This window comes from Coenobita brevimanus, chromosome 25 (assembly GCF_032717465.1).
Source record: "Coenobita brevimanus isolate Jiangsu-jjx chromosome 25, ASM3271746v2, whole genome shotgun sequence".
NCBI lineage: Eukaryota > Metazoa > Arthropoda > Malacostraca > Decapoda > Coenobitidae > Coenobita > Coenobita brevimanus.
This window is the reverse complement of record NC_136978.1, coordinates 19,724,675-19,750,400: the sequence shown is the minus strand read 5'-3', so window position 1 is coordinate 19,750,400 and position 25,726 is coordinate 19,724,675. Positions and strand designations below refer to the sequence as shown.

Genomic DNA, 25,726 nt, shown 5'->3' with positions numbered 1-25,726 from the left:
CACAAGAATGCAACTGCTTCTGTGTGGCCGTCCTATAGGTACAGTACAGTACATGCAAGTGTAGAGATCCATCCCATCCCTCACCCCCTTGTGGTAGGCACCGCTTCACCAAGGTCAGAACAGAAGGAAGGAAGGAATAATGAAGAACCAGCGCCACGCCATAATATGGCTATATGGCACCAAGGTAGAAGGGAGCGGAGTAAATAATTATATTACATGTATGATATGAAGCGCAGTAAGAAGTGATAATAGAAACAATGGGAGAGTCACAGGAAATCACTAGGTAATGGGGGCCGACGTAGTGAGGAAAGGAAGGGGAAAGCTGCGAGACGTCGGAATGTTGACGGGCAATCAAGAAAAAGATGACGGATAGTCATACGGCAGTTACAGTGTGAGCAGACGGGCTGAGGGTCATGGCTCATCAAATGACCCTTAGTTAGGCGGGAATGACCCAAGCGAAGACGAGCAAGGATAGTCTTCCATCGACTAATGGTGTGGATAAAATATTAGAGTTTGAGGAGAGGATCTAAGGTGCTGCGAGCTTTGAGATACCCAAACTGTAAGGGGGAAAGAAAACAACGGGCTTCAAAGTGCCACATGAGTCGAGTATTGACCATCCGTTCATACAGTTTACATAAACAGCTAGTCAGGGCTATGGGACGGCAATCTTGAGGATGGTGTCCAGGTTAACCAGGTTTAAGAAATGGGAGGATGATCGCTATACGCTAGTCAGAAGGAAAGAAACCTTCAGTCCAAAATTTATTATAAAGGGTCCACCTCTGCAGAGGTCTACACCCTGGGGTGCTGCTGAACCACCATGATCCCTACAATTTGCCAGACCAATATCTCACAGGCACACCTTAATCCTTCCTGTTGCAACTTACTAAAGGTCACTGATGAGAATTTTGATGAATGCAGAAAATTCCACTCTATTTAAAGCCAAAGATAGAATAGACAGGATAGGAGAAGCAACAGTAGAAGAAAAAAGTCTTGCAAAATTAGCTGAGGCAGCGACAGGGACCCAAGGAGAAGGAAGAGGGCAGAGCAGCGTGGAGACGCAAGTGTGGCATCCACCCAGCAACCAAACTTCCACACACCATGGAGTTCGTAAAGGTACCCTGCTATGGCTTCTTCACACAGTAAGTCCTAATCAAAGTCTCCGAAGCCCCCCCCCCCTCACGACAACAAAGAGCAAGGAAACGGTGGGGGGGGGGGGTCGGATCTGAGTCCTTCCCACGGCGAGGGAAAAAAAGGGAGGTTTGGCTACAGGGAGGACGCTGCAGCTGCTCCACCTAGGCCTTTACATTCAGTCATGGGCGTAAATACTGATATACTTCATTATGATGAAAAACGAGACACTGAACAGGGACTTTCGAAACCCAGTAATGCAATTTCCAGCTTATGAAATGAGGTGCCAACGGCCATACCACGTTGAGTACACCGCTTCCCGTCCGATCAGCAAAGTTAAGCAACGTTGGGTCTGGTTAGTACTTGGATGGGTGACCGCCTGGGAACACCAGACGCTGTTGGCATAACGTTCTCCCTACGTGTCAAGTGGGGTTGGTGGAGGATTAGTGCCCCTCCCTGTAAAACAATTAACTAAGCCCTTGGCCACCCCGTTTGGGATACGTGGCGTCTGGCAATGAATGAATGAAATGAGGTTCATAATTGTTCAGGAAAAAAGAAGAGCGATATTACTCTCCTCAACTGTACAGAAAAAAAAAGAGCGATATTACTGTCCTCAATTATGCACATTCATTTATACCAGTGTTTTCGTCGTCTGCACACACCTATGTTTTCACAGCCATCAAACTTTCTTACTGAGGCACACGTCAACACGTCCCATACAGTTGTCAGTACACACACACCACACCTGCATACACACCTATACAAACACAAACACTCAATGATATGCACTCACACTCCATGCGGGCATTGAAGGGAAAGACACACACACACACACACACACCAAAGCACAGGCGTCAGAGCAAACACTCCACCAGCGAAAGTCTAGCCAAACAAGAGTATGGTAAAGTTGGTGTGTGTGTGTGTGTGTGTGTGTGTGTGTGTGTGTGTGTGTGTGTGTGTGTGTGTGTGTGTGTGTGTGTGTGTGTGAGAGAGAGAGAGAGAGAGAGAGAGAGAGAGAGAGAGAGAGAGAGAGAGTTAAGATGAAGTGAGTGAGAGTTTGATAACTGTTTACACACCAGACTATGAAGGAGGCGCCGCTCCCTAACAGACGCCGCTTGAGGGGTGGAAGAGTGCGCCCGGCGGCTGTTTGATTGGTAAATTAACACACACACACACACACACACACACACACACACACAATGATGCTTAGCTCACGTTACACAAGTACTCAGTTATACAATCCTTTCTATATGATAGACCCACAAAGGCACTTAATTCTGGCCAACATCATACTCCTTGGTCGTACGGTGGTATAGTTCTGGTGTGTGTATGCAGCACACTGACAAGCCAAGGTCTAAATTAAAGAGGTGGCTGGATGTTTCCTATAAAATAAAGCACTGGGAAAGATTTAGGGTAAACTCCTTCAGCCTGAATGGTCTGTACTGTGACAGCCCACCGTAGGGCTCTGTCACGCTCCGGGCGGTAGGAGGTCCCCTGTGATGTAATAAGAAATAGGTTATTTTTACTGTTATTAATATCAGTTTGATTCAGCTGATAAGATTCCTAGCATTCTATTCTTAAGTTTCAACATTATAACCAATTCTCATTCGCTGCTGTCAGCCTGCAGCAAACATTGCCTCACCCAGCTGGTGCTTCTCCAGGACCATCTTATACATTTATGCAGTGTGTAGTCCACACTTTTGCTTTGCATTCATTTATACTTTTTAAAAACAATGTTCAGTCAGTTCCAATCTATCACGATGAATCAGAAACAAGTACTTTGGATCGTACAATGAATTATTCCATCTGCACAAACAACAATAATTATAACAACACCAAGCAATTAGGCCTGTCTTAAGCTTCTGGCGACGTTAAAATCTCAGTTACCATGTACTTGCTTTCGCCAGACAATTTTATTCAACTTATAAGCGTTCTCTCATCGTCTGAAGGTTGTAAATTCCGCAGTACATAAAAACACAATATGCCCTACACAGATGATAACATTAACTATGGTTCGTTCACTTTAATTTCTCCGTGAATTTCGTAAATTTATTGCTAATTCTCGTAGCTCAGCTGCTGATAAAGACAAGACTACAGTTCTGTTTCCATTTATGACACTCGTCAATAACCTGCACCATACTGTAAAGTTGATTTCTAGTTGTAGCTCAACATTCAAGATGGAAAAGGTGATAATAGCCAACTTAAGTGAACGGAGTTTGTTGTTCAATAAATGTACTCTTGTAGCCATGGCGACTTAATCTAGGTCATCGTGTGTGACAAAGATGATTCTGAGTGACGTGGTTGTCTGGTAGACGGTATGAATAATCCGCATATCCTCAAAGAAAAGTTTTAAAAAGAGGGGCTTAGGGTCGGGTGTGAACGCTGGAGTTTGAGAATGCAGTTTAGGTTGAAACTGTTGCTACATAACAGCTAGCTGCTTTAGTGGTCTACTGCCAACACACTACCAGCGTTTTGTGGGTGTTGACAAAATTCTTGGCGTGGAATGAGCTGCAATGATTAACACATCTATAACAATGCGTGTTCATTCAAAAGGAGTTACAGTTAGGCTTATTGGTGAAAGAAAACAGACTTGAAGACAGAGGCTCAAGTATCTTTCCAATGTTGAACGAATACATAGCAGAAAAAACAAACTATTTGAAAACATGTGCTAGTAGAGGTAGCATTTTCATTTTATTTCATCAACTGTAAATTTTCTTCAGGCGGAACGGGGAATATAATTGTTTCTCTGATATAAATAATTCTGTGACTTGTTTCATTGCATATACCGTTAACAGATCTTCCCCTTTCGTATCTTCTTTCTTTTTTTCTTTTTTTTCTGGATCCTACCTCATAACATCTTTCGGTTGGAATGCGGGTTGAAATGATGATGATGATTGTGTGTGTGTGTGTGTGTGTGTGTGTGTGTGTGTGTGTGTGTGTGTGTGTGTGTGTGTGTTCGTCCGACTCTTGACAGATTTAACAGTCCGTTCCCTGAGGTCCAACAGTCCTACATACCACACAGCTTAAGACGTCACCACTTGGAAGGTAATACCCACCGTCCACACTTAGTATACTATATGCCATTGGTGTGTCATTCAGGACTGGTGTGACGGTAGTAGTGGGGTCTTATGGACGAAAAATAATAATCTGACTGTTTTCTGCCCCAGCCTGAGATCGGACATGGATTCTTTCGGGCAGCTGACCACCTCTCTAACCACATGGCCACGATGATGGATGGATGGATGGATGGATGATGATGATGATGATGATGATTGGTGGTGGTGGTGGCGGCGGTGGTGGTGGTAGTGGTGGTGGCGGCGGCGGCGGCGGCGGAGGCGAAAGTATGTTTGGTCATCGATGATGATGATAGGATGGTTAGATGACGATGACGACGACGACGACGACAATGATGATGATGATGATGATGATAGTAGAAGGAGGAGGAAAATAATAATGATGAAGATAATGGATGATGATGTGGAGGAGGTTAATGATGATGAAGATAATGGCTGATGGTGAGGACGATAAGGATGGATGGATAGATGGACTGATGATGATGATGATGATGATGATGGAAGGATGGTTAGGCGACGATGACGACGACGACGACGATGACGATGATGATGATGATGAGGGTAGGATGCACTGGGCTTGGGAGGGAAAGTGGTGGTTTTATACAACCTACACAACCTGACCTGTAATATCAGGAGCAACGCTCTGCGAAATGAATTTACTGAAAGTCAAAATGCAGTTAATAAAGAAACTGCCTTAATCAATTACACGTCATATAACTAACTTCAGTAACAAGTTTGTATCTGTAATGAAATGTAATTTACTGATTTATTGCGCCAAACATTTCTCATTTCATCACTCCAGGATCACACGAGGTAAATATTCAGTGTTTTATCGGCAAGAGTTTACGAATACAACAGGAGGAGAGTTACTGCACCTTTGACTCTCGAATTATAAATAAATTTATGGATGGATGGATGAAGAGTGTATAGTATAGAGAGGCACAGACGGGCACAGGTACACAAATATCTTACAGGTGTCTCACCAATATTTGACGAATACATAGCGGAAAAATTGAACCCTTTGAAACACGCACTAGCAGAGATTGGGTTTTCATTGTATTTCGCCAGGTGTAAATTTTCTTCAGACGGAATTGGGAAGATAGTTGTTTCTTTGACGTACAGCTGCGGACATAACACCGACACACACATTATAATGATGCGTAACGAGACAGTGAGCAACGGCTTCTGAAACCTGAAGATGCGACCTTTTGAACCCAACGAAACATTTTGATGCTGTATGGAATGAACTGAGAGGATGGGGGGGGGGGGTCGTTATCACTATCCTACACAACCATACTTTAAATAACATGGATAACGTTCTTCTAAATGGCTGATAGAAAGGTCAGGTTAACTTAAAAACTAGCAACACTCCCATGGGAAAGTACGATGGTCTCCTCACAGCTAGCTTAAGTTCACTGTATACATTCCCATCATAATTAATGAACATAAAAGAACACATAAACCCCAAATTTATGTGTGTGTGGATTGACCTCGGATCTCATATCCCTTTTATATATATATATATATATATATATATATATATATATATATATATATATATATATATATATATATATATAAGTTGTCTGAGGCTATTTACACAGAGAACAGTATTACCACATTTAAGAGAACTGGTGAAGAAATATATAAAGGAATTAAGCCAAGCTGAAATCGTGTTTGGAAGAAGAAAGTAAATGAGATCGAGCAGAGCAGTAATGTGGAAATTGGCCTAATCAGTTACGCGTCATAATATGAACTAAGGGTAAGAAGTTTTTATCTGTAAGGAATTATAAATGTTTTCTTTATTACAGTGGACTTCTCTCATGCCATCACTCCAAGATTATACGTGGAAACTGTTCGGTGTTTGGGGGGAAAATTGGATGAAAAAAGAGAGTAACTGTACCAAAAACTGATGGAAAGTGATAAAAAGAAATACATAAATATAAGGTTATCGCACTGCTTAAGCCTTTGACAGCATAGGTTTTTTCTGTGCCAAGTAAACCATCAGACATAAATCAGAATAAAAAATTTGTCAATGCAATGGAAATGTTATAGGGCCTTGTTAAGCTGTTTGATTATATACAGCTTCATCCCGTAAAATAAAATCGTAGTTAGCGAGAACGAAATATACTGGTTTGAATACAGAGGTGGAAGGTTCACTATCGGCACCTTCATTACTTACACATTCCTTCTTATCCTTCACGAATGTCTATAATTTTCATCCTACCCAATCTTCCCAGCCCACAAGTATTCCGTAATAATCACTCCTGTTTCTAATGCTGTTTCACCTTTCATAAACACGCCCAGTCACAGTCCTAAGCTCACACATCAACGCCTTCACCAGAACGACGTCATTTTTTGTATATTCTTGCTGCTTCCAGACGGCTTTACTCAGCTTGGGAGAACACCGTAGTAGTAATGGAGTTACGAATGTGTCACCTATCCTGGCCAAAAAGTCTCTTCTGAGCCCAGTAAAATCGTCTGGAAATGGCAGCAGAAAATAAAAAAAAGTCAGCATACTGAAGGGGTTAAAGCAGGCGCACACACACACACACACACACACCTTCATAATTTCCCTTGCAGACTATGCATTCTGTGTTCTGTTTTCCACTAAGGCTTTCATGTCATCGGCCACTTTGCTTCCTTCTTATGGTGGTGGTGGTCTAAGGCTTACCTGAAACGTGAACCCAGTGGCCAGCGGACTGAAGTTGCCTTTTTGCAATTCATCACCCTCTTTCCAGGGTATAGGAAAAGAACTACTGGGCGTTTATAAAACCAGGCAGCTTTGTCGCCCGACTACATGACACCTCGAGAAAGTGTTCCTTTCCAGCACCTGTCCCTCCCTATCATTCTTTTTTTTTCCTCGACCAACTTTAGTTTCACTGCCTTTTCACAATTCGCTTTATTTTGTCTTTGTATCACCAAAGTACTTTATATCATCAATTGACTTTAGCCATTTTCCATGCTACAAAACATAACACGTTGAGTCTAGTCCTCGATATACCATTATGTACCGTACGTTACTTTCCAACGTCTCAACGAGCAAATACAGAACCAGTTTGCATGGAACCTGTTCTGTGTTAAAAGCAGCACAGCATCATCTCCTTACATCAGACGTGAACATTTCATCTTTCAACATTCATCTACAGTTAAATCGTTATTTCGCCACAACTCCTGTAAAATTCGTCATATCGACATGCACTTACAGGTGCATCTTTCAATTCTACATCTTATAACATGCCTCATTACATCAGGGGGGTCACCCCCCAGTTAGCGGAAGGGGGCTCAATGTCAGGTGGGTAGGTCCTAAAATTTCAAATGGGCATAAAATTGTCAATTTTCACCCGATTTACTCCGTGTGACATCTCCGACTAGATATCCTGTTATGTTTATATGTCAGCACTAAAATGACTGCCGGGGACGAGTTTGCTGTGCCCTGGGACCGCTTCTTGTTCTATGTCAATCAATAAATTAATCAATTAACCAGTCAATCAGCTAAAATCTGTCTGTCTGTCTATATCTTTATCTTTCTATCCATCTATCTATCTGTCTATTCTTATCCAATATCCCAACAAAAGTAATATAAATATAACTCTTTACTGAAAAACAATGGGTACATCACACACCCTAACCTTGCTCCACCGCCCTCTTCACCATCCGTCCAAGCTTACACATGAGTAACAACATGCATTTACCATCTGCATCAAGTTTAGGTAATACTTCCAATAACTTATCATGTTTACCTTGTCATATGCCTTTCTTCTACCCCATAACTCCCATAAATGTCTTACAGTCGTTCTTACTGTACTTGGTTTCTTTACTCCACGACCACCATTTATATCGATTAAGGGGCAAGGCATCTTGGTTGTATATTATGTAACTTGTAGTTCAATAAAGAAGTATAGGGACCACATTTAGCACGACCATAGCGCTCACGAAAAGTACATTTTTTTTTTTTTTTTATTCTGTGTAGGCTTATACTTGAAGACCCTATAATTCATTCACATTGACTTGGCTGAGAATTTTGTCTTTCTGCAGCCTATTTCCCGCAGCCCAGTGACAGAATCAAACAATACTACGACCCTTTATCCTTTCCATACCACTTCTTCATGACTGGCATTGTAATCTAGTGTTAATCTCTTGTTACAGGTCAATATTAAAGATGGGGAGATGGCAGTTTTACATCTAGTTAAACTGAGCATATAATAGGTACTTAAGAATCATCCTAGAGCTCTTTGTTTCTCCGTTACAGATAATTCCGACGTTACTTATCGCTTTCTATCCTCTGACATCTTCGCTCTATTCCTCCTAACCCAGACAATTTTGATTAATAAGTTCAGGTAAGACTTCTGAACTGGAGAGTTAGATACGACCTTAAGTAACTCGTTCCATACTTTGCATCCCTCCTAAGTAAAATGAAATCGCCATGAAGTAGCAACAATTAACATAAAAAAAAAGGTATCGCACTGAAATGGTTACAGGTAAATGTAATGAAGGTAACAGGCTGCAAGAAAAGCTACACCTGGAGGTGAAGGAAGTGTGGTGAGGCGAAAGGACAGGTGCACCTCTCACGGGCCGGTGTATAAGTTTAGGGACACACTTTTACCTTGTTTGCGAGGCGTTTCAAGCCGTCGGGAAATGTTTGTAGGACAGAAGCAGGGCATGACTGTGTCGGGGTGTGGCAGCGGTGTGGTAGGCGGAGATGAAGTGAGAGGTGGGGATGAAGTGAGAGGTGGGGATGGAGTGAAGGGAATGAGAAATATAACTTTGGGGAAGATGCCAGGCGAGGTAATGTAGGAGAGATAAAGAAAAACGCTGAGGGAAGGAACTGGGGAGAGTATTATGAGAGATGCAAAAAACTTGTACGGCAGGAACCAATCAGAATAATGAAGATGAAAAAAAAAAAAAGGAAGGAATTGGGTGGGAAATTGTAAAAGAAAAGAAAAATACGGTTCCCCTTTGGAAGAGTAAAGCGAAGTAAAGTTGAAGGTAATAAAAAAAATAAGTTTAGGGAGGGAACAAGGCGGGATAAAGTAGGAGGTGAAAAGATAAAAGAAAAATGGTGTGAGAAAAGTGCAAGAGGACGAATGTGACTCAAAAGAAGTTAGAAGCGGCAGAAAAGAGGTAGAAAATTAAAACATGGAGAATCAGCACAGAGGACCTTTCTTTCAAGGAGGCAGCGAGAAAAGAGGAAAATGAGAGAGAGAGAGAGAGAGAGAGAGAGAGAGAGAGAGAGAGAGAGAGACAGACAGACAGACAGACAGACAGAGACAGACAGACAGACAGACAGACAGACAGACAGACAGACAGAGACAGAGAGAGAGAGGAAAATAAGAAAGTGACAACAGGAAGGAGGGAAAGAGAAAAGTAAGATGAGAGAGTGACAGATGAGGAGCGAGGGAGAGGGAAAATGAAAATGAGTGACTCGAGGAAGGAGGGAGAGGGAAAATGGAAAATGAGAAAGTGGAAGAGGAACAAGAGCTGTAAAAGATTAATGGAAGGAGAGGTGCGGTGGGGCGAAGGAGTGGGTGGGGCAAGGCAGGGACTGTATTTATAAAGGCTTCTAGCCAGTATTTGCGATAAAGAAATCTTCGTAACAATTTCATATCAAAGACCTTTTTGTTTTGTCGTATTTTGCCACTTTACTATTCACAAAGATTTGATTGTGATGTGTTAAGTAGCTACAAATATATATACAAGCGCTCATAAACAACTAGATTATTGGAGAGTTCTTGAAAAATACCCCAGTTTACTTAACCCCCTTTCACAGAGGACGTCCAGTATACCAGCGTCTAAGGATAGTAAAATATCAGCACACCCTAGCATATCTAGATCCACCTGACCTCATTAACCCAGGTGGAGCGGCGGCTAATGAACCACGTGACGTCATGCATCGAGTGGTCCCATTATTACTCAGATGTCAGCAGATCTAGTACACTATAATTTGACCTTGCTTTAGACTTTATGCTTCCTATCACCGGACGATTTTATTCAACTTGGGATGGCCTCAAGCCGTGAAGGGGTTAATGAAAGGTACAGTCAACCCTTCTAAGCGAAAAGCCTCTCCACAGTTGAATAAAATCGTCTGGGTTAAGCAAGATTGAAATAGAGAACACGTCCTCGGTTTGAAAGAGTTAAGTGTAGGAAGAGACTTGTGGAATGGGGCGAGACTGAGGAAACGAGGTAACTCTCTCTCTCTCTCTCTCTGCGTCCGACTCGATGCATATGTGCGACAACCCGATCCCTGAGGTCCAGCAGTTCTCGTACGCACCAAACATCTTTATATATCACCATTTTGGCACTAATATTCACCGACCATATTGAATACATGCTACGCCGTTTCCTTCATAACTTGTGTGATGGTATGGAGGGAGGAGGGGTGTTTTTATGACACGTCGGTTCTGTCTTGTGGAAGATGAATGGAGTCTGTTTCAGTAAGTCAAATTGTCAAACTTTTCGGTATCCCTGCATGAAATTGAACTCACGTCCTTTTAGACAGCAAATCTTTCCTCATACCACTTGACCATCACTTCCCCACCGAGTTAATTCATTCTTGTTGTTTTCAGACGAGTTTATTCAGCTTTGGACAGACTGAACTATCTGGTGAAGGTAAATACAGCCTGCATAAATCCCTCCATTAGCAGGGGGCTCTGAAGCTGAATAAAATCGCCTGGCAGAAGCAAGAATAACATACAATCGTCTAGGTGGAGGGATTACCATTTCACACTGATGTAGTTTTTTAAATTTTATTCTTGCTACCTGACAGACGATTTTTTCTCTAAGCAGGAAATGCCTCTCGTACTGAAGGGGTTAATGAAGGCCTTATCTAATCCCTCCAGCACTCTCACTAAACCTACATAGATTCGTCTAAAGGTGGCATGTGGAAATGAAAAAAGCAACAAGAATGAAAAATACGGATTAGAGGTTTAAGTGTGGGGAGAGGCAGGCCGGCAGGCCGCAGTGAAGGAAAACAGAAAAGTATAAAAAAAAAAAAAAGATGGGGTGGAAGCCTGGACGAAGTTGGGCGGAAAATGGGAACAAGTGAACTGGGTAGGACAGAACTGGGAGTGGGGAGGAGAGTGGGGTGAAGGGATAGGCCGATGAGGGGTGGGGTGATGGGCTGGGATGGCTGGTGTGTGGGCGATGGGGTGCGATACGTTATAGATTGTCGGCTTTCATCTGACGGAACTAACCCACTTACACAACTAAAATGCTGAATCTTGGTTACGTGATATATAAGCCTTAGTTATGAGGAAGGAGTCTCTTTGGTTACTATATTCTTTTCACCCTAACCTGGCCTAAAACTGACATCTCTCCATATTGAATGCTAAGTTGTACCAAGAGCTTACCACTAGGAAACCGTGCTAGTCGCGAAGAAGTGTTATGGAAAGAATGTTGGGCCGTAGTATTGTCTTCTTCTGCTACTGAGCTACGCGAATTTAGCTGCAAAAGGACGAAAATCTGGGCCAAGTTAAGGTGTCAGAACTATAGTCGTGTGCCCTCGAATCTGACAACACTTGGTCATCACCTAAGCTGGAAATGGGTTACGAATCTTTTTCAGGTTAAAACAAACGCGCTTGAGTACTGCAAATAGCACAGGTGGGGAGGGCTAATAAAGACAGGGGCAGGAGGGAGGATCAGGTTGAGAGAGAGAGAGAGAGAGAGAGAGAGAGAGAGAGAGAGAGAGAGAGAGAGAGAGAGAGAGAGAGAGAGAGAGAGAGAGAGAAAGGGTTAAGCAGAAAGGGGGGAGTGGAAAGAACAGAGGATTAAAAAAGAAGAGGGAAAGGACAAGAAAATACGAAGAAAAACAAGACGGAACTAAGATGGAGCGAGACAGCGGAGGAGAGAACAAAGTAAAATAGAAGTGAACAAACAGATCCTGGTATAACATTGTAGAACAGAACCTGACAAAAGTAAATGAAGACAGAAGGGGGCTGAAGAAAAAAATAAAGGAAGAACGAAGATGAAATAAGTACCAGAAGACAGAATGAGCTCGAACAAGAGGAACTATGGACAGAACTTGATAAAACACAGCAAGGGAAACACAGCAGAAGTTGTAGATAGAACAGAAATGAACAGGAAGAACGAAGACGGAGCAAGGCAGCTGAATAGTGCAGAATAAGAAGAAGCAGGACGGAAATGAACAGAACACAGTATGATAGGCCATTACAGAAGAAGAAGAAGATGGAACAGGATAGACAAAAAGTTATACAAGGAAATGCGATGGAGCAACGTAGCAAAAAAAAAAAAATAAATAAAGTCCAAACAAGAAACGAGAAAGAACTGGATATAGCACAGAAGAGAACATAACAGAGCGGACGACTGAATCGGGATGAACAAAAGGAATATAAGGCATAACAAAGATGGAACAAGGCAATGGAAGATTGAACGTTGCAGAACAAGAAGGAACGGGACAGACTTTCATGTAACACAGACTGACGGTGTATAACAGAGCAGAACAGGGCAGACAAAAGAGGAATATGAAAAAATGAATATACTCACAATACTCCAATACAAAACATAGTACAGCCGGACAAAGCAGAGCAAAAAGAAACAGAGCAAAACTTTATATTACTCAGCAGATGAAAATATGATAGAGCTAGACAGAGCAGTGTGGGGTAAGGGGAGGAGGGCTGGACCGAGCATGAATAGCCAAAGCCGGAGGGAGGCATGTGTGTGTGAAATAGAAAGAAAAATCCAACTTAATTCCAAGTTTACAGGAGCCTGTGTAGGTGTCTTGAAGTGGGGGTTGAAGGGGACTGCGCTTTCTTGTGTGTATAGACGGTGTGCGTGTATGTGCATGTGTGGGGGGCGGTGTGCGTGTATGTGTGTATATGTGGGGACGGTGTGTGTGTATGTGTGAGGGGACGGTGTGTGTGTATGTGTAAATGTGGGGACGGTGTGTGTGTATGTGTGAGGGGACGGTGTGTGTGTATGTGTGAGGGGTCGGTGTGTGTGTATGTGTGAGGGGTCGGTGTGTGTGTGTGTGTGAGGGGACGGTGTGTGTGTGTGTGTGAGGGGACGGTGTGTGTGTGTGTGTGTGTGTGTGTGTGTGTGTGTGTGTGTGTGTGTGTGTGTGTGTGTGTGTGTGTGTGTGTGTGTGTGTGTGTGTGTGTGTGTGTGTGTGTATGTGTGAAGGGACGGCGCGTGCGTATGTGTTAGGGGGGGCGGTGTGCGTGTACGTGTGTGGAGGGGCTGTGTAGGTGTATAGTTGTATGTATGTGTACAGTATGTGTGAGGGGGCGATGTGTGTGGGTGGGGGTTCGCAGGTATTGTTGTGGAGTGTCAGGTGGTCTAGACACCCTCACCCGGCCAGCCTCTCTCTTTTACCTCTCGTCCTCCTTTCATCTGTCGCACGGAATTTGGCCCAGTTATCCCTTAAGCTTTTTTCTGAACCCTTGGTCTCCGTTTTCTATGCTGGCGGTGGAGAGAAAGACTATAATTTTTGTATGCCAAGTTGTTATCTATGTTTTCCGCTGCTGGTTTTGTTCGCTTGTTAGGGCAGTTTGCGTCCAACACATGGCCATTTTGACTTACTGTGGGGGTGGGTATATTTTTCCATTTATTTCGCCCTCATGGACACTGGCATGTGTCCGGACACATGTTATTCTGTATACTTCTAAATTCTGTCGAGTGTCCCTTGTATCAATTGCCGATATCTGTTTAAATTTTGCTCATTAATTATGGGGATTCTCTGTCTGTCTGTCTGTCTGTCTGTCTGTCTGTCTGTCTCTCTCTCTCTCTCTCAAGGAAACAGGATCACCCGACGGCACCAAGAATACACTGAGAAGGACGTCAGTGTTTCAGAGGGCTTAAGAAAGATCAGTATTCTCTAACCCTTTTCTTGAGGGTTGGGGCATATCCCTCCTTAAGTTCATTCATTTTAAGTAGGCGGATTTGTTCGTCCCTTTGCAACTTTTTTTTCCATACCTCAGTGGGAGAATAAGACAGTACTAAGGCTCAGCATCCTTCCACAGAACTTCTTCGTGACTAGCACTATATTCTGTTGATAATCGTGATGTTCGTTCGTTTGTAGCCTATTTTTCGAGGCCCAGAATAATAGAATACTACGGCACAACAACATCTCCCTAGAGTGGTAATCTACGCCTGTATAAAGTGAACATAGTGTTGCCACCAAGAATTTGGGAAAACTGATGCTGGATGCCAAAAGAAATATGTAGATTTTTGTAGATCCCCCAAATGACGATTCAGTAAAAACCATTATGACAATCTGTGACATAAGGTGGGAATGGAGGACTTGAAGTTCTACATATTTCACAGCTCCCCCTAGATCTCCTCAAACTAACACTAACTGGAGAAGTCATATAAACATTAGTTGATACACTACCGTGTATAGGGGTAAAAAAAAAAAAAAAGCTACTTTTTTTTTTTTTTTCGAAAAATAGTATACTGTGTACCATACAGACGCTGTCATCATCTGAAGGAACTGGGCCTCACGCAACTTTATACAAAATGGTGGTTGCATGAATTCTGGTGAGCCTTACTCATGAGGTAGGAACGAATCTCCTTGGTTACAAGTCAGATTCGTCATGCAAAATGACTACACTTGGCCGTGAACCAGACTAAAGAGAGATTAAGTCTCTTTTTTTTTTTTTTACCAAATTGACTTCAGTCATACGAACCCAGTCTAGCACTGGACGCAAGCCTGAGTCGGTGTAAGTACAAAGCTTTTCCATTCGGAGTTTTGTTCTTTGCATCTCTCCAGTATAACCTACAACGGTAGCGTTTGGTTCACTGAGTAAATCCTAATGTAGCCCGTAGTTTCCACCGAACATGTAATATGATAATTAATAACCCATTGGTGCCACGAGTCCAATATAATGGACAGAGCTGGGCATTTTCAAAATGTAATAAAGAAGAGAACCCCGTACCTATGAGCTTCGCGACTATGAGCCGATAGGCGGAGGGCGATACGTTTAGTACCCGTCCAGAAAAATCCCTCTCACAGGAACTCTGGCCACTAATGGGTTAAATACTGGCAAATCTATCAGCTTCTTTAACCCACTGGTGCCCAGCTTCCAACATAATAGACAGAGCTGGGCATTTTCAATGTGTAATAAAGAACGGATCCCCGGGGTAGGGACCTATGAGCTTCGCGACTATGAGCCGATAGGCGGAGGGCGGTACGCTTAGTACCCGTCCAGCAAAATCCGTCTCATAGGAACTCTGGCCACTAATGGGTTATGGAACTTTAAACAAAGTTCTCAGAAGACTAAAGCAATATCTATGTATGTCGAGTTTCTACCTATTCATGATGAAAATTAAGTTCGTATTTTATTAAGAAAATGTCTTCCGAAGCAAATAATCTGTAGATTAAGCCTCTTTTCCAAACAAAATCTGACTCTGAAATTTCCTACATAATCTGTAGATCTACAGATGTATCTGTAGAAGTGGCAACACTAAGCATAGTATAGATAAATATTAGTATTTAGATGACTGAACACTTCCTCGCACTTAAAAGATTGAAGAGAATGAAGGAAAAAATATAAGAAGCGAAGAATTAGGAGGAAGCGTAGGAGTAATGCATGACCCGTGAAAAGCAATATATGGCTGGTCAACTGGAATATACTGATGGTTAAAAGCAATATATTGATGGTTAACAGCAATATATCGATGGTTAACAGGAGCCAGCAATATATGGATGCCTAAGAGTAATCAACAGTCAGCCTAAAGAATCCTGTCGTCTCCCCTGCTGTCTGTCCATGCACTTAAAAAATGAGTGTCGTGAATTCGCAGCAACCGACACTGATGAATTTATTTAGCCGCAGATTAGTGACATAGCGTCGTTTTGTCTGCAGGTCCACCATACCGATTTTGAAAGTTCGTGAGAGAGAGAGAGAGAGAGAGAGAGAGAGAGAGAGAGAGAGAGAGGACTTTTGATGCCGACTGTACCGATAGTTAGGAGCATTGAATGGTTAACAGCGATGGACGACTGAGAGCAATATATATATTTAGTTCAGTGCGACGGACGATTAAGAGCAACATATGTTTGGTTAACAGCAATGAATGATTAAGAGCAATGGATGATGGAGCAGTATATGGATGATTACGAGCAATATATGGATGATTAAGAACATTATATAGATGATCAGGAGCAATGTATGAATGATTAAAAGGAATGCAGAAATAGTTAAGATCAATACAAAGACACCTAAGGAGGAATATACAGCAATGGATGGTTGGGGAGGAGTACTGACTGGTCGGGAAGAGCAATGAATGGTTAAGGAGGAGTATTGGATGGCTGGGTAGGAGCAGTGGATGGTTAGGGAGGAGTACTGGACAATTAGGTGGAAGTATTTGTGGGGCTGGAAGAAAATAATCCTCATCATCGCACCCCTGTTTCCCACCGTAACAAGTGGCGACAGTGCACACACTGAATGGGAATGGAGAACACTCACGCTGGGAATGGCTAGCAGATAAGTGCGCCGTGAAATGGCACACACATTCACTCAGTCAGTCTCTCCACATTTCTCACTCATATCCACTCACACACCAATCAGACTAGGCATTTTTCCCTCACATTCACCTACACATTCACTCATATTCATATATTTCTCATTCACTAGTCAGGCTCTCCACATTCACTCTATCATTCACGCGGTCTATCATTTACTCACCGATCAGCCTCTGCATATTGCCGTAACTCATTCACTACCTCACACATTCATTCACACATTCACTCACATTTATTTACACGCACTCACTCTTATTCACATACTCATTCATTCACACTCACTCACTCACACACACACACACACACACACACACACACACACACACACACACACACACACACACACACACACACACACACACACACACACACACACACACACACACACACACACACACACACACACACACACACACACACACACACACACACACACACACACACACACACACACACACACACACACACACACACACACACACACACACACACACACACACACACACACACACACACACACACACACACACACACACACACACACACACACACACACACACACACACACACACACACACACACACACACACACACACACACACACACACACACACACACACACACACACACACACACACACACACACACACACACACACACACACACACACACACACACACACACACACACACACACACACACACACACACACACACACACACACACACACACACACACACACACACACACACACACACACACACACACACACACACACACACACACACACACACACACACACACACACACACACACACACACACACACACACACACACACACACACACACACACACACACACACACACACACACACACACACACACACACACACACACACACACACACACACACACACACACACACACACACACACACACACACACACACACACACACACACACACACACACACACACACACACACACACACATTCCCTCACTCACCGATCAAGGTCTGTATTTCTCTCCTCCACTCCACAGAATATACATTTCCACAGCACAGTCGCTTCGAAACTCAGGTGTGATGGACCCAGTACAGAGGCTGGCGAGTTGCACTTCACTACCTGACGACGTGTGCGAGTTGACATTCTTGCTGCCTCTAGACGAGTTTGTTCAGCGTTAGGAAGTACATCTAGTGAAGGAATTTATAAAGGCTGCGTTTAACAGGTTCAGTTCAAATGCACCGTACTAAACTTAATTCTCCTAATGGTAAGAGGAAAACAATGGAAAAAAAGGGCATCGCACAGAAAAGGTTCATTACTTCAGTACCATGGTGTCTTTTTTCATCATAATTAGGCCAGCGGAAGACTGTTTAATTTTTCCTATTAAGTCTTTCCCGTAGTGGAGCGGTTAGGTAAGACTGTGTCTAAATATATATATCTGGAAAAAATATCAAATATATGAAAAAAAAAAGAAAAAAGACCAGTATCCAAGTTCCTCACAAACTATATGATTTTATCTGCGGGAGCATCTTGTAGAGAGGCCCTGTCCGTCACTCACTCCCTATGGTTTTTCGACGCGAGATGCTTCACTCCCGTCAACTTCAGCGATGCCCATTCACCGAAACAGATGGTCCCGCATTTAGTACGTTTGTAATTAATATTTTGCTTCCTCATTATCATAACATGGCTCATTTTCTGAGTTCATTCATCATGTTATTCTAAGTTTGTGATATCCATCATCTTCACATTTATATACAACAGCGGACAATAGTGCAGATTCAGTTTTAGTTGAATGATTGTGAAACTTATCCGTATTTTTATGAAAGAGAATGTTTGTCTGTCTGTCCTCAACGGAAATCGAGTGGATTCATATGGAACTCTCTAAATAGCCGTAACAAGCTTAACTTTTTATGATATATTTAATGTATACATTACATTTGCTCCCCTTGTGGCGAATATTAGAACTAATTAGAAATAAAGTCAACATGGTGAACACGGTGGCAACATGGTACCTAATTACCGTATTTTTAAAAAATACTACTACAAGCAAATCAGTATTACCTACATCGGGTGAAATGAGTGAACGGATTGGTAGGGTGGGCAGGGTGGGTGAGGTGGGATGGTATGGGTGTGGAGGGGCAGGGTGGGTGGAGTGGTTGGGAGGGTGGAGGGGTGGGTGAGATGTAGCAGCGTGGGTGATATGGGAGGGTAGGGTTAGATGGGTGCAGTGGGGCAGCGTGGGTGGGTGAGTGTGGGTGAAAGGGTGGGAAGGGTGGGTGGGTGAGTGTGGTGAGAGGGTAGGCAGGATGGGTGGGTGAGTGTGGGTCAGTAGGTGGGCAGGATGAGTGGGTTAGGTGGGTGGGTAGGTGGATGAATAGGGTAGTTGGATGAGTGGATGGATGAGTAAGGTAGGTGGGTGGATGTGTAGGGTGTGTGGGTAGATGGGTGAGCAGTGTGGGTGGAAAGTGTTGATAGGTGGGAGGGTAGTGGGGAAAATAAGTCCATGATAGGAACAGATCCATGGAGAATATATTGCTGGGGAAATGGGCCCAAGGAGGAATTCAGGATCAGTGGGTAAAATGAGACCCCGGGGATCTTCTCTCACTGGCGGAGTGGCCATCCAGGGTGCCAGACAATGCCGGTATGCAGGATCATAGTGTTTCACCCACGCAACGTCGGGTGCCTTGCTACTATACAATATTTTAAAAAGTTAGCCGGGCTCTCTACCATCTCAGGACTGGGTTTCGAAACTCACTGCTCACTGCCTCATTGCCTATTGTATTGAAGTGGATTGATATTTAAGTTCGAAATGGTAAAGAAGGAAAACGTGACCGATGGAGAAAGTGAAGAGTGAAAGGGAAGGGGAAGAGTGATGATAGATGAGGTTTGAGGGATTATCGAGGAAAAAAAAAAAAAGGTAAATGACACAGGAGGTTTTGTACCACCTCTTCTTTAATGCTTTGTTTTGCATAATCACACCTTAACATCCTCTTCTGTGCTGTTTATATCACTTTGTTATTGACATTCAGGATCAATACTACACAAGCTGATATTGAGGTGTAATGTGCAGAATAAATCGCGTAGGAAGAGGTGTTATGAAATCTCCAAACCCAATTAGAATACGACCCATTGTGGCATGATAAAAGTGGAAGTATAGCAGATGGGAAATGAGATAAGTTGTGATGGAGGAACACTGAATAATTTCCTGAAAAAGCTGAAAGTAAATAGGATCGGGATGGAGATGAGGAGCTTGAACGCTTATTGATGGATAGAGTGAAAGAGCAAAAAGAAGGAATATAGTGGCTGAAGAGACTGGAGGTGAGTGGAGACAGAAGAATAAGAGGATGCGTAAGGGGATGGAGATGAATGGAGACAAAGGAACTCTGGGCGTATTCAAAGCGTAAACTGGACAGGAACAGAAGTGACTGGTGACAGGAGACTGAAGACATTTGGATAAAGTAAATGAGTAAGACTTCAGTAAAGTGAACGAGTAGTGAAAGGTGATGAAGAATGAGAGAGGAATTCTTTAGCGTGTTTGAAGGATAGAGCGGAAAAGTAAAGTGGATGAGGAACAAGGACACATTTCGATGCAGGAACATGTCTTGGAATGGCTCGTTCAGTCAGTTACTCCATGACGATTTTCGTACATAAGCTCCCCATATGGTTTGTCATTTTCGCTAACCTTTACGGTGCCATATCAACCTAGTATTTAAATACTTGTTGAAGTTGGCGAAAGTGGAGGGGTACGGGAATGATTGGCCATAGGCAAGCTTAGAATAATTATTAAAGGGTCTAGTGCAAGAGTATAGTAGATGAGTGAAATGCGAGGGAAGTGGAAAGAGATGCAAATGAAACTACATGTCTGTCTGAAATTGTTACAGCATTAAGCAAAAATCGCTGATGTAACCTTTTTGGCCGTGGCAATAGAAAGTGTAACATGAGCTCATTTTTATATGAGAGCAATAAGATGCCCACAGTTAAGGAGTACGTGAAGGAAGGATACTCCTTGTCGTGTGGGGGAGGGGAATGAGAAATATGGAAGTCAGGACTCTGTCAACACTTCTGTTCGTGGCTGTACCAAAACAACGTGCACAGTGTGAAAGAAGATACTTTTTCAAATAAAGTGAAGTAATCGAATCTTTCACTACTGTAGAGTATTTTAATTTTGCTTTTACTACCAGTGGACTTTTTTTTTTTTTTTATTGTGGAAGATTTCTTGTATTATTAGTTACTGGATTCCCGCCCCCCGTACTCTCAACTACTAGTCGTCTTTCCAAAGGTAAAATATTTGGTGGTAGCAAGAATAGAATACAAAATTGGTCATCGGGTTGAGAATGTTACATCACCAACGTTTACCAGGGAGGAGATGGCCTTTTTATTACGATGATATGTTCTACAGTTTATTTTTGTGCCCACCAGACGATTCCACTACTCACAGGGGAGACATTTCCAGCTGAAAGGATTAGATGGAGCTTTAATTAATCCCTTCAGACCGAGAATGTCGTATGTTATTACTACTACTACCAGACGATTTTATTCAGCCAGAGACTGTGCGCTAACAATGGAGAGGCTTCATGGCGGCAGATCTAATTCTTCCAGCTCGATAAGTTCTCTCCTAACCAAAATTTTAGCATCTGGGGAGAGAAAAGAATTAAAAGTACTCATTATCAAGAGGTCCATTCATCCTACACATAGATCTGTACTACACTGCCTAGGACATCTGATAGGAAGGCCCCCCCCCAAAAAAAAAAAAAAAAGAAAAAAAAAATGGAAAAGATCATATAAAGGGAATAGCTAAAGATGCCACTGCACTAAAAGGGTTAGGCCTAATAAACTCAATTACATTCATTATCACCCGGAAAATATTGTCTTAAAAATAGTGAATCATGATGAACTGAAAACGGTGGAAAGAACGCAGAGAATATTTGAGAGAGAGAGAGAGAGAGAGAGAGAGAGAGAGAGAGAGAGAGAGAGAGAGGAAAAGAAAGATAGTAAATGAGAGGATTGGGTGCTGAAGGAGCCAGTCAGCGAGGGTGAAGTTGAGAGGGTCCGAACTTGATAATTCCGTCCTCAGCCACCACCCCCATCCCACCCCTCCCCGCCCCTCCCCTCCCCTCGCCCACTCATCCCTCTCAGCCTCATCCTTACTCCTCCCTCCCTCATTCCTACTCCTCCCTCTACCTCTCCCCCATCCCTCCCTCTCCCGCGCCTCACTCCTACCGTCCCATTCCCCTTACACCCCTTCCACCACCTTTCCCTCTCCCCTCTCAACCTCCTCACCGCACCCCCACCCATTCTTCATCCCTCCTTTACCCCTCTCACCCCCAACTCTTACTCTGCGTCTCCACCATCACCCTCTCCCTCGGTTCTTCTCTCCTCATCTCTTCTTGCCTTCATTTTTTTCCCTCCTTCCATTCTCTTATTCCTTCCTTGCCCCTCCTCTCCATTTTCTCCTTTTCTTTCCCCCTTCTTTCCGTTCCTCTTCCCTCTCTCCCCTCTTACACACATCCCTCTCATTCCGTCGTCTCCCCTCCTCTCGTCTTTTTTCCTCTCTTTTCCCTCACAAGTCTCCCCCCTCCATCTCTTTCTCACCCCTACCCCCCTTCCCCTCTCCCTTCCTGCCCTTCCTTCTCTCCCTATCGCCTTGTCTCCTGCTTCCCTGCCCCTCCTTCCCCTCCTCTCCATTCCTCTTCCCATGTTCTTCCTTCCTTCATATCTGCTTCTCCTCACCTATTCCCCTGCGCCGCTTGCTCTTCCTTTACCCAGCCTTTCTTCTTCCTGTCCTTCCTCTCTCTCCCTCCCCTCACTTTCTTACCTTCCTCTCTCTTCCTTCCCTCTCATCTCTGCCCTCCTTCTCCCCTCCCTTCCCTTCTCTTTCTCCTTTCCTGCACATGCATTGCTCTTTCTTCACCACCTCTCTCCTCTTCCCTTCCTCAGCCTAACCCCCATTCTCTTGAATTACCTTCCTCATTTCCCCATCATCTCCTCTTCCATTTTATCCTCTTCCCACCTCTCACACCGCATCCCGTGCCCCTCGCCTCCCCTCTCCTCTCTTCTCCTTGGCCCATCCCTTCCCTTCCCCTCCCTTCCATTTTCTTCTCTTCTCCTCCCATCCCTTCCCTTCCCTCTCCTCCCCTCCCCTCCCCTCCCCTCCCCTCCCCTCCCTCCTCCTCTGCTTCCCTTCCTCTCCCCTAATATTTGGTGTTCTGGGAAATGGAAGGGAAGAAGAGGGAGAAAATAGGTAAAAGGAAGAAGAGTGGAAAAATGGTTGGATTCAAAGAAAGGGAGAAGTGGTAGGAAAGGAAAAGGGAGGAAGGGGTTAAGAGAGAGGGAAGAAGGGAAAGAAATAAAAGGAGGAAAAATGATGGGAGAAGGGAAAGGGGAGAGGATGAGGGAGAGCTGACATTAGCAAACAGATGGGCGGTAGGAGAGAGAGAGAGAGAGAGAGAGAGAGAGAGAGAGAGAGAGAGAGAGAGAGAGAGAGAGAGAGAGAGAGAGAGAAGAGGAAAGGAAAAAATACGGAAGCGAGACAAGAAGGGGTATTAAAAAGGAAGGAGGTTAGAGTGAGAGAAGAATGTAGAATGCAGAAGGAAGATAAGATGGATAGGAGAGAAAGAAGAGAGGAAAGAAACAAGCAAAGGTAAAAGAGACGAACGAGAGCAATGAGAAAGAGGAAAACTGAGAAAGTAAGATGGAGAGAGGACTGGAGGAAGATGGGGGACAGTGAGAGGACAAGGGAAAGAAAAATTGGAATGAAAAACTGTGTATCAAAGCCGACTGGATGATAGAGAGAGGGAGAGCAAGGACGCGCACACACACACACACACACACACGTGCAAACGCACGTATAGTACGTACACAACCACATGTGCACACAGACGTATAAACAAACACATGTACACACAATGTCAAACACAAACACAAATATACGTACGCGCGCGCAGAGAGAGAGAGAGAGAGAGAGAGAGAGAGAGAGAGAGAGAGAGAGAGAATACCGGAGGAGTATTTTTTGGGCGAGAGGAATTTCTGAGAATGTGGAAGAAAGTAGGTCAATGGTGGAGAGAAAATTGGAGGAAGGGAGAGAAAATTGGGGGTAGGGAGAGAAAAATGGAGAGGGAGGGAGGGAAAAGTGGAAGGAGGGAGAAAAAATTCAGAGGAAGGAGAGAGGAAAGCGGAGGGAGGGATGGAGGTGTGGGGAGAGGATGAGAAAAGTACGTGGGGAAAGAGAGAGAGAGAGAGAGAGAGAGAGAGAGAGAGAGAGAGAGAGAGAATATTAAAGGGACGGAGAGATTACTGGAGGCAGAGAGAAAAAATGAGAGAGACAAAATTGGAGAGAGAGAGAGAGAGAGAGAGAGAGAGAGAGAGAGAATATTAAAGGGACGGAGAGATTACTGGAGGCAGAGAAAATGAGAGAATATTAAAGGGACGGAGAGATTACTGGAGGCAGAGAAAATGAGAGACAAAATTGAAGGGAGAGAAAAGTGGAGGGAGAGAAAGGGGGGAAAGGAGGAGAGGACGTGAAGGATGGAAAAGGTAAATGGAGAGAGAAAGAGGAAAGTAGACTGAGGAAAAGTATTGGAGGAGGGAGGGAAAACCTTGGAAGAATGGAGAAAAAAGTAGAGGGAAGGAGAGAAAAGTGGAGGAAAGAAGAGAAGTTGAAGGAGGGAGAGAGGGAAGCAGAGGAAAGGAAAATGGTGTAGGGAAGGAGAGAACAGAAAAGAGAAGGAGGGAGAGAGAAGTGGAGGAAAGGAAGGACGAGGAGATTAGGAGAGAAGTAAGAAGAGGGAGAGAAAATGGGAGGAAGGAAAAGAGTGAAGGAAAAGGAGTGGTGTGGTAGGTGAGAAAGATGCTGGAGGAGGAGGAGGAGGAGGAGGAGAAGGAGGAGGAGGAGGAGGAGGAAGAGAAGGAGAAGGAGGGGGAGGAGGAGGAGGAGGATTACATAGGAAAGCAAACAGCAACAGACTTTATGGTCCTTTAGAGGCTGCTTGTTACAGAGAAAACTATGACTACAAGATCTAACTCTACATGCTGAAGGATAAGGATAGTAAAGCAAGAAGGCTTCCCCCACCACCAAACCCTCCAGGAAAAAGTGAGAAAAACCACCATGCAGCATGGAAAAACTGACATGGAAATTTCATAGGAAATACTGGAAAGGAAAAGTCACATTCTACAATACTTTGTCTATAAGCTACCCGATTGAGTAACCTGAAAGAGAAAGTAATCAAATAAACTAATAGTTAAAGCATGACATTATAAACTGGTACACTGAGTTAATGCGAAGTCTGTGGACATAACGTGGAAACTACACACTGCACAGTGTGGATGTTTAGGGGTGGTGCGGCAGCCATTCCTGGCGCTTTTTAGTGAGGCAGCAGTCAATCAGGCCCTAGCTCCGTTCACTCCACTGAGACAAGGAACTCTCCCATGTGGGACAAGTACACAAGTTTCATCCTGAAGCAGTGACCCCTGGTATATTAAAAAAAATCCCGATGGTGGTCACTTGACTAACAGGGACCCTCAGTGATCCACAGCCCATCACAGGTCGAAAGTAAGAGTAGTGACCGTTTACTCCAGGCTATCTGTGCAGATCCTAATCTGTGCTTATATTAGTTTCTTTGCATTGGGGAAATTGAAAAATATATAAGACGTGTGTCTTAGACAAAGGGGACTGCACAGTGCATAGTGTGGATGTGCAATGCACAGAGTGGCTGTTTAGGGGTGGTGCGGCAGCCTTGCCTGGCGCTTTTTAGGGAGGCAGCAGTCAATCAGGCAATAGCTCCGTTCACTCCACTGAGACAGGGAACTCCCCCATGTGGGACAAGTACACAAGTTTCATCCTGAAGCAGTGACCCTTGGTACATTAAAAAAATCCCGATGGTGGTCACTTGACTAACAGGGACCCTCAGTGATCCACAGCCCATCACAGGTCGAAAGTAAGAGTAGTGACCGTTAACTTAGGGCTATCTGTGCAGATCCTAATCTGTGCTTACTGTATATTACCTCATTTGCATTGAGTAAATAAAAAAATGTATAATGACATGATGCG

The 25,726-nt window shown here is 43.7% G+C and overlaps 1 non-coding gene across 1 annotated transcript; it reads left to right on the top strand.

Moving 5' to 3' along the window:
- The first annotated feature begins 1,413 nt into the window (after positions 1-1,413).
- On the top strand, positions 1,414-1,532 carry LOC145393918 (5S ribosomal RNA). The gene has a single exon (XR_013896270.1). It is a non-coding gene; the product is annotated as a 5S ribosomal RNA (ribosomal RNA).
- The last annotated feature ends 24,194 nt before the right edge of the window (positions 1,533-25,726 follow it).